The sequence below is a fragment of the Podarcis gaigeae genome, assembly GCF_964106915.1.
Source record: "Podarcis gaigeae genome assembly, chromosome: W".
Taxonomy (NCBI): domain Eukaryota; kingdom Metazoa; phylum Chordata; class Lepidosauria; order Squamata; family Lacertidae; genus Podarcis; species Podarcis gaigeae.
Window position 1 is genome coordinate 17,994,369 of NC_139695.1, and position 14,676 is coordinate 18,009,044.

General features: G+C 50.0%; 2 long non-coding RNA genes across 3 annotated transcripts in view; one reads left to right on the plus strand and one right to left on the minus strand.

Moving 5' to 3' along the window:
* LOC310835989 overlaps positions 1 to 9,610 on the minus strand; it is a 73,050-nt gene extending 63,440 nt beyond the window's left edge. Inside the window, exons 1-2 of one of the 2 annotated variants that reach the window (XR_014559808.1) lie at positions 9,030 to 9,610; positions 8,297 to 8,687 (exon numbers count right to left, since the gene is read on the minus strand). This is a non-coding gene — a long non-coding RNA (uncharacterized lncRNA). Of the gene's footprint in view, positions 1 to 8,296; positions 8,742 to 9,029 lie in introns of those variants that run through there. The other variant, XR_014559809.1, reaches the window with a different exon arrangement.
* Positions 1 to 14,676, plus strand: part of LOC310836005 — a 125,879-nt gene that overhangs the window by 94,072 nt on the left and 17,131 nt on the right. The gene's annotated exons all lie outside the window — the stretch shown is intronic.

The window sequence follows — 14,676 nt, forward strand, 5'->3', positions numbered from 1 at the left end:
GCTTGGACCTGGGAGAGCAGGGTTCAATTTCCTGCTCAGCCATGAGACGCACTGGGTGATCTTGGGCTAGCCACTCCCTGTCAGCCTAACCAGCCTCGCAGGGTTGTTGTGAGAAGATGGGGAGAAGGATAAATATGGACATCACCTTGAGCTGTTTGGAAGAAAGGAGGAATAGTCTGTAAATGTCATAAACAGATCCATAAAATACCAATTGTGAAAAGCTGACCCATACTAGTCGCACAGTATTTCTTCAACGGGATTTTGTACTTGTTTCCTACACTAGACGGAGAAGATCATTTCTAACTTGCCTGCATTTGGACTCAGCCGCAAGATAGAATAGCCGCAAGAAGAATAGTAAAAAATAAGTGAGTAATAATAGAAAAGGTGTAAAAGTGAATAAAAATAATAATTAATGTTATGAGTGAAAAAAGGGGTTTGTGTATATAATTAAAGAATGTATTGGTAGTAATTTTGACTCACAGGCCATTTTAATTTCACTGGTTGTCAGGTCTCTGGGTAAGGGCTAAGGCGGTATTCCCTTCTATGGTTCAGGCCTCCTGCAAGGATGCCATTACAGTTCTTCACAGAAAAAGAAAGAAGAAGAAGAAGAAATTATTTTTTTAAAAAACCAGCACAATTATTATAAAAAAGAAAAAGAAATAAAAAGAAATATATATATATAACAGCTGGGGAGGGCCCATGCTGTGTATGTTTTTCCCCATGGTGGCCTCTGGCGTGCAGTTTCCCCCTGAGCCCCGGGCTACTCTTGTCATGCCAGCTGCCAGAAAGTTAGGCCTGGGTCGGGTCTAGGCTATGCCAAGCAATTATTTGCAGCCTCCCTGGCCCTCCTGGTAATTTCCTTTGTCCTTTTGGTGTCGGTGGCGGCAGCGGCAGAGGTAAGCTGGTGTTCAGCTGGTGAGGGACTCCTTTTTTCTTTCTGCTTTGTTTTCTGTTCAGCTCCAGGCCCCAGAGTTCCGCTGGGCTGTTGGTCGGGTGCTCCCAGTCCCAGCACAGCCAAGGTCACGGGAGGGGGGGCTGGGGGTGGCTTTCCTGTCTGACACACCAGACGTCCCCTGCTCCCCTCCGGCAGCGGTGGTGGTTTGGGCAGCTTGGGGACCAGCCAGGCAGCGCAGTTGGTGTTGGCTGTCCTCAGGAGCTCCACACACCCGTGGCGCCTGCCATCTTGCCCCGCCTGTGATGGCCTGGGATTCGGATTTGGATGCTGAACCTGAGGAGTCCCAGCCTGCAGAGGATTCCCCGCCTCCAGAACCAGCTGAGCCGGGGCTGGGGCATGAGCCTGAAGGGTCCTCACCTGTGCTGGATTCCTCAGGTGCAGGCACCAGCTGAGTCTGCTCTGGCTCCTGAGGGGGTGGAGGACCCATTGCCTGCAGGTGCTCCACTCTCAGCTCCGTCAGAGGAAGCTAAGGTTGCCTCTGGGTCCAGCAACCCTCCAGCTTCTCCTGAGCTGCAGAGACTCAGGGCAGAGAGGCGGAGGGAACTAAGCTCCCACAGGAGGAGTGCTCACCTTCAGGCCAGGAGAGGCAAGTCACCTGAGGATAAGGGCCGCCCTGTGCCTCAGGGCTAATAAAAGCCAGCCAGCCTCAGTCCCAAGTTGCGGGAGCAACTTCGTTGGTTGTCAGTTCCTGCCTCAACCCTGTCCTGCTATCCTGCCGGAGCTCCTGACCTCACCCGACTACCTGCCCTGCATCCAGCTTCAACTTTTACGGACTGTCTCCATACTGCACCTTCGACCTCTGACTGTGTGATGGCCTGGGAATCTGATTCAGAGGCTGAACCGGAGGAATCCCAGCATGCACAGGAGTCCCCACCTCCAGGGCCGGCTGAGCCGGGGCAGGGCCTTGAATCTGAAGGGCCCGCACCTGTGCCGGATCCTCAGGAGCAGACACCAGATGAATCCACTCTGGTTCCAGGGGTGATTGAGGACCCATTGCCTGCAGGTGCTCCTCTCTCCCAGCCCTGTCAGGGGAAGGTGAGGCGGCCTCTGGGTTCAGTAACCCTCCAGCCTCTCCTGCGCTGCAGAGGCTCAGGGCAGAGAGGCGGAGGGAACTAAGTTCTATCAGGAGGAGTGCTCGCCTTAAGGCCAGGAGAGGCGAGTCACCTGTGGGCCGGGACCAGAGGAGATAAAGGCCAGTCAGCCCAGTCCCAGGTTGCGGGAGCAACGTCGTTGGAAACCTGTTTCTGCCAGCACCCAGACCTGTTTTTCCAGAGTTCCCGACCACGCCCGGCTTCTTGCTTTGGACCCCGCTTCACCCTTGGTGGACAGTCTCCAGACCCTTGACCCAGGACCGGACTCTGACCACGCCTCACGGTAACACCCCCCCCCCCCCGAGACCAGCACAGACTGGACTCGGACCCCGCCTCTCGGTTAGCCCACGGGACCAGCACACCGCCAGAAGTCCTTCAAATATTTTCAGATATACTTGATAGTTTCCTACGCTGGATGGAGAAGATCACTTCCAACTTGACTGCATTTGGAGTCAGTCACAAGATTGAAAGCATCTGCTTTACAGTAAATTAACCACATCCTAGTATGGGAACAAGCCAGCTTGTTTCAACAAACGCTACCACCCTCCATACCCTCCAACATTTCTCAGATGAAAACAGGGACATCCTATTATACATGGGTGTCTCCCCCCAGCTCACGCCCCCTATGTGTTTCATCAAACTGCTGGTGGAATATGGGAGAAAGAGCAGGACTAGCTGAGCTACCCCAGTGGGACTTACTTTTAAGTAAGCTTCAAAGCCTGGTTCAAAGTTTGAACTTCAAACTGTGCATTGTTCAAGCTGTAGGCTACACCAAGTTCAAATGCAAGCGTGCTCATGTCTGAAATCTTGTCCCATTCAAGTCAGTGAGAGAACACAAAAGGATCTGCAACCCTTTTAAACAGTTAAAAGTGGGAATTTAAAAACCCACAGGCTTCCAAGGAATAACACTCAAAATGCTGGTTCTGACCTCCTGAATTTCTGCTTGTCACACTTCAGTTAAAGGGACACTAACTCTGCCGGTGCATGAGGGTGGGGATGGAGGGTGGGGAGAGGAGCCAGTCTATACGCTCAAGGTTACCTTTGCATATGTATACACATCATAATAGCACACATACACACATGCCAGAAGGGGATTAACACGGGCAACATGCCTACAGTTCAGTTGCCATGCCTGCTTCCTATCAACTGAATTCAGCCAGACAACACACACACACACACGCTTCTGAGTCTGTTACATGCTCACAGCCTTGTGTTAGCACTTTCAAAGACTAACACAAATATTTATTTGCAGCCTCAAAGGAGGTTGATTGAAAACCTCAAGACACTTATTCCCAACACCAGCCCAACAGAGATTATGCAATGGCCAGTCTTTTAAAGACCCACAAAACGTAGAATCATAGAATCGTAAAGTTGGAAGGGTCCCTGGGGGTCATCTAGTCCAACCCCCTGAAATGCACAAAGAGCTGCAGTTCTGCAGCAAGCAGGGAAACCAGAAATCAAATCCCCACTCAGCCATAGTGGTCACTACGAGATCTTGGGTCACTCACCAACTCTCAGATGAACCTCCTTCACAGGCTTGTTGGAAGGATAACAAGGCAGGAGGAAGCTATAGATGACCCCCTGAGTTCCTTGGAGTTTAAGGAGGAGCATAGGAAGTTGCAGTGTTTGCAGCAAACATGAAAGCAGCACAAAAAGGAGACCAATACAGTGCATGGATCAAACGTTGTGTTGTATAGTGGGAAAGATAGGCAACAGACACAGCTCTTTATTACAGCAGTTAGCACTGCTCTAAGTCTCTCTGAACAACAGTGAAGCTGGTTGCCTTATATAATGCTCAATAACTTGTAACAGTAACAAATTGCAACTAACTACCAAATTGGTGAAAGCAACTCTCAATCCTTCATTTGCATACTGGTGGCCCAGAGTGAGAACTGCAGCCAGTCTGAATACATAACACCCCTCCCCACCTAGATAGGGTGTTAGGTCCCAATCCATAATAGTTACTACCATGCACCTTAATTGAATGTTGCTATAATATTCGACTGAGGGGATGTGGGTGGCGCTGTGGGTTAAACCACAGAGCCTAGGACTTGCCGATCAGAAGGTGGGCGGTTCAAATCCCCGCGATGGGGTGAGCTCCCATTCTTCGGTCCCAGCTCCTGACAACCTAGCAGTTCGAAAGCATGTCAAAGTGCAAGTAGATAAATAGGTACCACTCCAGTGGGGAGGTAAACGACGTTTCCGTGCGCTGCTCTGGTTCACCAGAAGCGGCTTCGTCATGCTGACCACATGACCCAGAAGCTGTACACCGGCTCCCTCGGCCAATAAAGCGAGATGAGCGCCGCAACCCCAGAGTCGGCCACGACTGGACCTAATGGTCAGGGGTCCCTTTACCTTTACCATTATAATATTTGACAAACATATGATGAGGAAGATTTATTGCTCAGATAAGCCTTGGCGTCCAGCCCGCTTCGGCTGCGCAGCTACCAGCCAGGCCTCCGGACTTCAAAGGGCCACATTCCGATGCTCTGAGCAAACGCAGAGTTAAGCAGCGGTCAGAGAAAGCTGCAAACTCAAGTGCTTTCTTCAGTGTGCTTAAATAAAGTCCAGACAGGATATTAGCAGCTAGAAGCAGTTTTTATTTACAGCAGACTATCCATTGTCGAACAGCATCGTGAAAACACGTCCACTCTCCTCAAAAGCGAAAGTAGAGAAAAAAAACAAAGGCTGGAGACTCTCGGAAATGACGCAGAATCTCCCCCCTCCCAAATTGTAGGCAGGGCGTACACTCTGAGCTGTTTAACCCTGTAAGCTCAGGTTCTCCTCACATATGATTCCACTATACACTAGTACAACCTTAGTCAAGTTCCCGAAACAGTACTGTACATTAGACCGCATAATCCCTTAGGAAGGCTGGGCAATACAGATCCGGTTAGACCAGTGAGGTCCCTCTGGGGAAACAGCCTGGCTGCCAAGACCTGAGGACACGCCCGCCAGAGACACAGGTGGGTGGCTCGACGTGGATGGATGGCTCGGCTCTGAGGTTTCTGTGTCTGATACAGCGGTGGCGGCTTCGGACTGTGGTTGTACAGGAGACTCCGGCAAGGGTGCAGGGACAGATGGGCTGTGTGCCGGAGAGTCTTCCCCAGTCTCGCTTAGTTGATCCTCAGCAGTACTCGGTGGTTGGCCAACCAAACACAGAATGCCTTGAACCTAGGAAATGCTTGCGATTTCTGCTCAAGCATAAACACATGAATGTACCTAGAAAAAGAATCAGTTAGAACCATGAAGTACCTTGCTCCACCCAAAGAGGGCGCAAGTGGACCAAGCAGGTCTGCGTGGACTAGCTGGTAGGGTTTGGAAGCCTGCCTGCTAGACTCCTTGCCTTTTGGAGCAACCTTCGCCTTGTTCTCTGCACAAGATACACATTTCATGTGAAACTTACAAGGTTTGATGTTCAAACCTTCAACCAACCCAGGCATCTTGGCCAGTGCCTGCCAAGACATGTGACAAAATCTTCGATGTGCTTCATGAATGCATCCTGCCGGGGCCGTCGGAGACACTGTCTCTGTGACCAAATATCCAGCCTGGCGGCACAGCTGGTCAATGTTCCAACACCATATTTGTCCGCAATCCAAAGCCACCTGATATGACTTTGGCTCAGTAACCCCAACAACTACAGCTGGCACCCAGAGAATCTCCACCGCGTAGTTCTGGGCGAACACCATTTCCCCTGGGATGAAAGATCGCGGCACGTTAGCACAGCCTGGGGGATCTGCCACTGCAAAATCTGGGTGCAGGCGGTCAAGAGGAGATCGCAGGCGGCGGCCCATCAAAAGTTCGGCTGGGCTCCGCCCTGTCGCTGTACATGGAGTTGTAGCCTTATTGGAGTTCACCGATTGGGTCTGCGTTGCACCGGGACAGGAGGAAGGAAGTCAAATGACACCGAGTTGGTTCAAAGAAAGAGTTTATTCTGCTCTCCAGATAGCAGAAGGCACTTGCGTTGTGAGTCCACAGCAAGTCCAAAGAAATGTCAAGTTTCATGCAGTATATATACCCTCCAGGCACCCTCTCCCTCCTCCCCTAGGAGCCAGTGGCGTAGCGTGGGGGGTGCAGGGGGGGGGCAGCCGCACCAGACGCAACATCTGGGGGTTAGAGTTAGGGGGCACAAATCCATGGGTTAGGGGGTGCAAATGACTTGCCTTGCCCCGGGTGCTGACAACCCACGCTACGCCACTGCTAGGAGCCCAACTACGTCAGCCTATGTACGGAGGTTGACATCACATATGTTCCTGCTCTGGTACTCTCAACCATAAAAGGATCTTCCTTCCTGTACTTCTGACCATAAAAGGATCTTCCTCTTCCTACTCTACATAAGATAAGGTACACATGCATCATCCCTGCTGTACTGGAACTTGGCAAGGTCACTCATTGCCGCCACGGACTGATAAGGGAGAGAGCTTTGTTCTTGTTATGGATTTGCTCAACAGCTCAAGTTTATGCATTTTAGCTCAGGAAAAATAGGGATTTTGGTGCAGTTTAAAACTGCCCGCACAGTCAGTTTTTGGGTTTTGGGAAACCCATTCCTTCATTCCCTCTTCTTTTGGACAGCCTTACGGCTCATCCCAAGGCACTGGCTGGTATTCTCGTGTCAGTGCTATAATCTGGGGCCGAATCATTCGTGACATCATTTTACGCATCATATTTTGCAAGCATTGCATTAAGCAGGGTATACAGGAGCAGAAAAGAAGCAAGATTAGCAAGGGGCCTATCAACATCATTAAAAGTCCTCTAAGCCACCCAAGGTTCGGAAGCCACTCAGTCAACCAAGACATGTCCCATCCGTTCCAGGTTGGGACAGGAACATGGGCCACTTTTTCTATTTTCTGCTGCCAGGTGTCGAATAGCTTCACCATGGTCAGAGATGTTAAAGCAACAGGCTCCTTCTGTCAAAATTTAGCGTGGCACAAAATCCGGCAGAACCCAAATTTGGGGCCGTAACTGAGGACTCATTCCAAGGCACAGGGAGGAGGGGTATTTTAATGTATGATATTTTAGTGTTTTTTGGTTTCTATGGAAGCCGCCCAGAGTGGCTGGGGAAACCCAGCCAGATGGGCGGGGTACAAATAATAAATTATTATGATTATGATTATGATTATGATTATGATTATGATTATGATTATGATTATGATTATGATTATGATTATGATTATGATTATGATTATTATTCCTCCCAAAGCATCTGTAGGTCACAGAGTGCAGACCTTTTATTGTACGTGTTGCGGGCACCCCATTCTCTCATGCCACTAGGTTACCTTAAGTGGTGTGGGCGCGGCGATGGCCAGAAATAAGACCACCACCATCCTGGCCAAAACCATGTCCCCTCACAGCCCTACCTGCATCATTTGGGCACAGGGATATATCTATTTCCTAATACCTTCTTCTTCTAATACCTGGGGTACCTCCCACAAAGCATATATACAAAGCTATATATTCAAAGGGAAAGAAAAGAAAATGTCCTCTTTTAGACCACGCTGGATTCTTCTGCCGTGCGTAGAGATGCCAGCTTCCAGGGGTGGCACCAGCAGGGCGGTTGTCTGGTGGGTGCCGAGCCAATGCGGTGAGGAGAAGCGTGAGGCAGCGTAGATCAGTCGTAGTAGTCCAATCTGATACTGCCTGGGGTTGGCTTCATTCTTCAAATCAGGCCTGCTGGAATATATGCAGTCAGGTGATGGAGGCCCATCCTCTCCCATGGGTGGTAGACTCAGTAACTCGAAGCTGCAACTGCGGGTGCATGAGCAGTGCATGGCAAAGGGGGATAGAAAAATAAGTTCCTTTCATGTCCAACAATGCTGGCACAGCATGAGGAGTGACGCACGTGGTTTCTTGTCCAAAGGTGAACCTGTCAGTTCTCTTTTAGTCAGAGTGGCAGCCGCCACTACTGTTCGCATGCAGGGAGGCAAACCTTGTTCCGTAGTGGTTACCTTTTCAGACAAATAGGCTATGGGTTGGTCATCATCAGGGTCTAACAATTACCTTGATAAAATTACCTTGATAAAATTACCTTGATAAAAACATATTTCGTCATGTGCAAATGGCTTTAGATACCTACTAGGTCCACAAATCACCATATAGCATATATTCAACACACACACAAAACGACAATTTGAGCCCAATAAAGGACTGCTGGACATCCAAAGGGCCCCATTAATGCCTTCTGTTTCTTCAGCCAATTCCCATCCCTGTACTCTGCTGCCCTCAGGCCCACTTTATCGCTGCCCAGGAGGACTCCCCTGAGTGAGTGCTTGAGGGCCCTGCTCTTGCCACTTACCATCTGGCCTGGGGCGGGGCCTGAAGCCTCATAAGGACTGTGTGCAGCTTGCTGCCTGCTGCCCAGGAGGACTCCCCTGAGTGAGTGCTTGAGGGCCCTGCTCTTGCCACTTACCATCTGGCCTGGGGCGGGGCCTGAAGCCTCATAAGGACTGCATGCTGCTTGCTGCCTGCTGCCCAGGAGGACTCCCCTGAGTGAGTGCTTGAGGGCCCTGCTCTCGCCACTTACCATCTGGCCTGGGGCGGGGCCTGAAGCCTCATAAGGACTGCGTGCTGCTTGCTGCCTGCTGCCCAGGAGGACTCCCCTGAGTGAGTGCCTGAGGGCCCTGCTCCTTCCTGCCACTTACCATCTGGCCTGGGGCGGGGCCTGAAGCCTCACAAGGACTGCGTGCTGCTTGCTGCCTGCTGCCCAGGAGGATTCCCCTGAGTGGGTCCCTGAGGGTCCTGCTCTTGCCACTTACCATCTGGCCTGGGGCGGGGCCTGAAGCCTCATAAGGACTGCGTGCTGCTTGCTGCCTGCTGCCCAGGAGGATTCCCCTGAGTGGGTCCCTGAGGGTCCTGCTCTTGCCACTTACCATCTGGCCTGGGGCGGGGCCTGAAGCCTCACAAGGACTGCGTGCTGCTTGCTGCCTGCTGCCCAGGAGGATTCCCCTGAGTGGGTCCCTGAGGGTCCTGCTCTTGCCACTTACCACCTGGCCCAGGGCGGGGCCTGACAGGCCTCACTAGGACAGTTGTTATTGCAGGAGGGGCACAGAGCGTTTTTAAAATGTTTTTAAAAAAATTCTTTTGGATTTTTTGTATGTGGGGGGTGGGGGTGGGATGGATGTTTGTTTGGGTTTGGGGAATTTTTTTTATTTTGATGTTTTTGTAATTTTTACTTTTTTGTATTGTTTTATTGGTTTTGTTTGTTTGTTTAAGTTGTTATTTTGTTCTTAGGGGGAGGGGTCAGGGCTGCCGGGGAGTGGGCCCCAGCCCACAAAATGGCTGGGGCATGTTCCACAGGGGGGGATGCACTGGGACAACCGATCTCAGTGATCACGGGTAGGAGGAGGAGTTACGCTAAGACCAGACCATGTCATTGCAGAGGAGGCAGGTTTAGTCGTTGTCTGAGGACTATCCCTGCCTCCGGGTCTGGTCCTGACCGGATGGGTACTAGAATCAGCAAGGGATACCCACATGACCTGAAAGTGTTGCTGTGCAATGCCAGGTCAATGATTCATAAGACCACTGCCATCCATGACTTGATCATGGATGGAGGACTAGACCTGGCATGTGTAACAGAGACTTGGTTGGATGAAGCAGATGGGCCTGTCCTTGCCGCTGCTTGTCCACCAGGTTTCTCTTACACACAGCAACCCAGGTCATGTGGGCGGGGAGGGGGGGTTGCAGTGATTTGTAGAAAGTCATTAGTTTGCACCAGGCGTCCTATTGGGAAGACCCAGTTTTCCGAGTGCATGTTCTGGAAGTTGGGCAATAGGGGCAGTACAGGATTCCTTTTGGTGTACCGACCTCCCCGCTGCACCAAGGATTCCCTGCCCGAGCTGCTTCAGGTCGTGGCGGATGTTCTCCTGGAGACACCTAGCTTGGTCGTCCTAGGGGATTTTAACATCCATGCCGACACGACCTTACAAGGGGCCGCTCGGGACTTCGTGGAAAGCATGGCCTCCATGGGGCTGTCCCTGAATAAGTCTGGCCCAACCCATAGCCGCGGACATGCCTTGGACCTGGTGTTTACCTCTATGGATGTTGGTGATCTGACACTAAGTAAAAGCGAAACGAAAGAAGTGCCATGGTCAGATCACTTCCTGGTGCAACTGGACTTCTCTGCGACCCATCCCCTCTGCAGGGAGGTGGGACCAATTCGGATGGTCCGCCCCCGCCACTTAATGGATCCAAATGGTTTCCAGAGAGTGGTAGGGGATGCTTTATCCCATGTTGATGGCCTTTCAGCTGATTCCCTGGTGGCCCGCTGGAATGTGGAGTTAACCAGGGCTATTGACTGTTTGGCTCCGAAGCGCCTTCTCCGATTGCATGGAGCCCGGAGAGCCCCGTGGTTTTCCACGGATCTGAGGGCAATGAAACAATCGTTGAGACAGCTAGAGCGCCGGTGGCGGATAACTCATTCCGAATCTGACCGGACACAGGTTAGAGCTCAACGTTGAGCCTACCAAGTGGCGATAGCGACGGCGAAGAAGAATTTCTTCACCGCCTCTATTGCATCTGCAGAAAACAGCAGCAGGAGACTTTTTCAGGTGGTTCACAATTTAGCGGAACCACCTGCAACATCGGGGCCCAGTACAGGCCACATATTCTCCTGCAATGATTTTGCAAAGTTTTTTGCAGATAAAATCGCTCAGATTCGGGAAGAAGTAGACTCCACCGTGGGAGCAGGGCCGGGGCGGGAGAGTGCTAGAGTTCTGTCTAGTCAAGTTGAGTGGGATCAATTCCAATCTGTTACCTCCGAGGATGTGGACAGGCTGCTTGGACGAGTGAAACCAACCACCTTCTCCTGGATCCTTGCCCATCCTGGCTTATAAAAGCTAGCCGGGAAGGACTGGGCGATGGGCTTCGTGGGGTGGTGAATGCTTCCCTCCGTGAGGCAGCCTTCCCAGACCCGCTGAAAGAGGCGGTTATTAAACCGCTTCTTAAAAAACCATCTTTAGATGCGGCCACAATAGCCAACTATCGCCCAGTCTCAAATCTTCCATTCTTGGGCAAGGTGATTGAGCGAGCGGTTGCCGAACAACTCCAGGCACGCCTGGAAGAAGCGGACCATTTGGATCCCTTCCAGTCGGGATTCAGGCCTCATCATGGGACTGAAACTGCCTTGGTCGCACTGGTTGATGATCTCCGGCGGGCTAGGGACAAAGGTGAGAGCTGTTTCCTAGTTCTGCTGGATCTCTCAGCGGCGTTTGATACCATCGACCATAACATCCTTCTGGACCGTCTTGAGGGGCTGGGAGCTGGGGGCACTGTCCTACAGTGGTTCCGCTCCTTCCTCCTGGGCCGTGTTCAGAAAGTGGTGGTGGGGGATGAGTGTTCAGACCCCTGGGCTCTCACTTGTGGGGTGCCTCAGGGTTCTGTCCTCTCCCCCATGCTTTTCAACATTTACATGCAGCCGCTGGGAGAGATCATCAGGAGGTTTGGGCTGGGTGTTCATCAGTATGTGGATGATACCCAGCTCTACCTCTCTTTTAAATCAGAACCAGTGAGGGCGGTGAAGGTCCTGTGTGAGTGTCTGGAGGCAGTTGGAGGATGGATGGCGGCTAACAGATTGAGGTTGAATCCTGACAAGACAGAAGTACTGTTTCTGGGGGACAGGAGGCGGGCAGGTGTGGAGGATTCCCTGGTCCTGAATGGGGTAACTGTGCCCCTGAAGGACCAGGTGCGCAGCCTAGGAGTCATTTTGGACTCACAGCTGTCCATGGAGGCACAGGTCAAATCTGTGTCCAGGGCAGCTGTTTACCAGCTCCATCTGGTACGTAGGCTGAGACCCTATCTGCCTGCGGACTGTCTCGCCAGAGTGGTGCATGCTCTGGTTATCTCCTGCTTGGACTACTGCATGGGGCTACCTTTGAAGGTGACTCGGAAACTACAACTAATCCAGAATGCGGCAGCAATACTGGTGACTGGGAGCGGCCGCCGAGACCATATAACACCGGTCTTGAAAGACCTACATTGGCTCCCAGTATGTTTCCGAGCACAATTCAAAGTGTTGGTGCTGACCTTTAAAGCCCTAAACGGCCTCGGTCCAGTATACCTGAAGGAGCGTCTCCACCCCCATCATTCTGCCCGGACGCTGAGGTCCAGCGCCGAGGGCCTTCTGGCGGTTCCCTCATTGCGAGAAGCAAAGCTACAGGGAACCAGGCAGAGGGCCTTCTCGGTAGTGGCGCCCACCCTGTGGAACGCCCTTCCAGCAGATGTCAAAGCGATAAACAACTACCTGACATTCAGAAGACATCTTAAGGCAGCCCTGTTCAGAGAAGTTTTTAACGTGTGATATTTTACTGTATTTTTGGTTTTTATGGAAGCCGCCCAGAGTGGCTGGGGAGGCCCAGCCAGATGGGCGGGGTATAAATAATAAATTATTATTATTATTATTATTATTATTATTATTATTATTCACCCTTTTGTACTGTCCTTTTGTCCACTTCACCTCCTTTTCTTAAGTCCTTTCTAAATTCTTCAATCCCAACATCATTATTATTTTTTTCCTTCTCCTCTCTCTCTCTCTCTCTCTCTCTCTCTCTCTCTCTTTTTGTGACACTGACACAAAGATGAAGTACATTAACAAGGTAGCACAGGTGATAATCTGGCATCTGAAATCATTCACACAAACAGAAAGCTTAAAAACACATTAAAAAAATGTACCAGATGCTGGCTCTTCTCCAGGGTTAAATGTGATTGTAGAATATACACACAAATTGCAAGCAGAGATTAAATCTCAAAAGAATGAGATCCTTTCGGAGGGGTAGCATATTACTGTGATTATCCTACCTACTGTGATTATCCTACACGAAAGCTCATACCAAGAACTAACTTAGTTGGTCTTTAAGGTGCTACTGGAAGGAATTTTTTTTGTTTTGACTATGGCAGACCAACACGGCTACCTATCTGTAACTGATTCTACGTTTGCCTCTTAAGATACGCTTCTGTTTTAAATTCTTTCTGCAGAATATTCACTGCGAAAGGGTGTTCTGTTGGGCTGCATTTGACCTTTTAAATAAACTGTAGGGCAGTCCTTCCCAGTTTCCCTCTATTATTATTTATTATCTATCTGCAAATAATTTAATTCTTGATATACATATTCACGTACTTAATTGACTTGGGACAGTGGTTCAGTTAAATTAGGGTACAGCAATAGGTTAAGTGCTACCTGCTATGTGGCTGAATTTTCTTATAAGAAAGCATCTGATAACAGTTTGAAAGGGTGCAACTCAACTTTTAACACCAATTTTTTTTGCATATCTGTTCAATCCTATATAGAGCAGATACGAGGGGGGGGGGTGTTGAGAGAGCAGGTACCAAGACACCATTTAGGGGAGGAAAGGTTCCTGCTTGTTCCTTTTCATAATGTGAAACTAAATATCTGACCTAGAGCACTAGGAACATTTTAGGGAACACCACTCAGAAGGCTACGACAGAAGGATATGACACAAGCAGCCCTGATAAGAGGTGCCTGACAGCTTCCATATCTGAAACCACAAAGAAAGGCACAAACCACAAATGATTACAGGCAGTGAGGCCTTCACCTACTTCAAAATGTGACATCTGATTCCTCATGCATTTTGGGTCCTGCTTGGGTATTGTGATAGGAATTTTATGGTCTTAGATATATGGCAACATTCATAACCACATGTACATAGATCAGCACAGGAAAGCCAACCTGGAACCATTTTGATTCCTAAACTGAGCAAATGTTTCTCTGCATGGTCAAAATGGAAAAATCTCTCCATTGTCTCTTTCCTCACAAATCCTGTCTTAAGGACACATTTAAGATACAAGGTGTGAGCCTGTGACCTGGCCCAGGAAATAAGTATTTTACCACTACAAAAGAATGGCCAGGCTCCCCAGGAAATCCAATCAAGTAACCTGCCAGACAGGAGATAAACAAGGACAAGAGAAAAACAACATTTAAATTTCTGTGATGTAGGTGGGATGTATCTGAGGGGTGGTCTGAGGTTACACCCCTTCTGTGATGTATGCATAATGTTTCTGGGGGTGGTCTTGATCTACAGAATGGGAATTTCAAAAGTCTTTATAAACCCTTGTACAGCATTGTTCTGGGTCCTCTTCCTCTCCTGCGTGTGAGGGGAGCACCCTGTTGCAACAGATCAATAAAGATCAAGCTTACTAGCTGCTTTGCTTCTCAATATTCTCTGGTTGGCCTCTGTTATTTTCTCCTACCAATAGGGAACCTATGTAAGGACTCTATATGGGCTCTTGGATACCCCATAAGGGAAAAGGGCATATTTTTATTTACAACAGATGGCGACCACGCACGAAGGGACTTTTGGTTACCCGGATTCTGGAAGCGAGGAAGGACTGGTTATCCAGCGCGCACCAGGCAGTTTGCCAGGAGGAATAACCAGTCTTCCATCGATCCCAGGGTCTGGAAATAACTGGAGGTTCAGCGGGGCTAACCAGAGGAAGCAACGCTTGATCAGGCCGGCCTTAAACAACCAGTCAAGAGAACGTGGGATCACCAGGAACAGCGCATGCGGAAGTGAGTATTAAGTAGGAAACACGGGTAGTGGGTTGGGTTCTCTAAACCACAGCAACCAAAATTCTTTAATTTTTCCTTTTTCCTTCAAATCTAAAATTTCTACTTTTTTCCTC